The sequence below is a fragment of the Crocodylus porosus genome, unplaced genomic scaffold (genome assembly GCF_001723895.1).
Source record: "Crocodylus porosus isolate Cpor-Errol unplaced genomic scaffold, CroPor_comp1, whole genome shotgun sequence".
Classification (NCBI taxonomy): Eukaryota; Metazoa; Chordata; order Crocodylia; family Crocodylidae; genus Crocodylus; species Crocodylus porosus.
In genome coordinates, this window is record NW_017728911.1 from 35724587 (window position 1) to 35725773 (window position 1187).

The following is a 1187-nucleotide window of genomic DNA, read 5'->3' on the forward strand; positions in this document are numbered from 1 at the left end:
TTCCCCCACCATTGCCTGTGCCCCACCTCCGTAGACTCACCTGCAGGGAGCTGCTCCCCACTGCGCTGCCTGGCTGCCACATGCATGTGTGCATGCACATGGCCCCCGTGTCCCGCTCCCCCCAGCCCCTTTCAGGCTGGAGCTCTGCCGGCCTGCAAGGGGAAACCTGCGGTTCCCACTTTTTTCTCCTTTAAAGGAGGAAAACCTGCATTTTGCCACATTTTTTCCATGGCAAATGGAAAACCTGGATCTCTGCTTATCATGTATCTGCGTGAATTTGCTTTGCTGTTGCATCACCCGCACGAGTCAGACTTGGTCCCTTCTACAAGCCTTTGTATTGAAGAGCCAACAAAAGCAAAAGGTCTGAGCACTACAGCCAGCTAGAATGGCCTCTTTGGCCAACATCACAAGTCTTTTTGCTACCTTTCCTCTCCATTTCCAATTCTTCCGTTCATCTTCCATCTCGGTTTTGCCCCTACATGGCTGTCTTGCATTTCTGTTCCCTGGAAACCCAACAGAGTCCCAAGAACGATCTCCCCTGCCCTCCCAGGCCATCATTAATAGTCAAAATTGCCATCACTTGTGGCAAAAAAATGGTGAATTTGCTAGTCTTTCCTCAGCCTTCCCTTCTAAAAGGGAGGAGTGATCGGCCAAGGGAGGACTCTTAGAAGCCTTGTGCTCTGCCATGCTCATGGCTGATCTCTTCTCCCTTTTATGCAATGAAGGTGAAATCTCCCCCGACTAGAACGGAGCCAGGAATTCTCTCTGAAGACTTGTCCCCACACTTCCTTTTTCATCCCAGTCCATGGTGCTCCACCAAGTATCCTGGGAGCGAGCCAGCCTGCTTGACTCGATTAGTGATACTGCATACTCTGGACCCAGACTCCGTAAGCAAGGACCTCTGGTTGGATCAAATGCTCAGCTCTCTGCAAATTCTGGACCCAATTCAGAGCAATTAAAATGGAGATTTTTTAAAAATTGAATTAAAGTGTGAAAATAAAACAGGGCCAGCACAGTATTCTGTGTTATTTTCTAATGTTAATTCTGCGTTTTCACTCGGCTCATAAATGTGATTTAAAATGTGGTACAGATTTTGGAATTGGCAACACAGCTCTTCTGTGGCCATTTCTGATGGAAAGCTGGAATACGGCAGATAATTTTTTGCAGCTGGGGAAGGGAGTACTCAC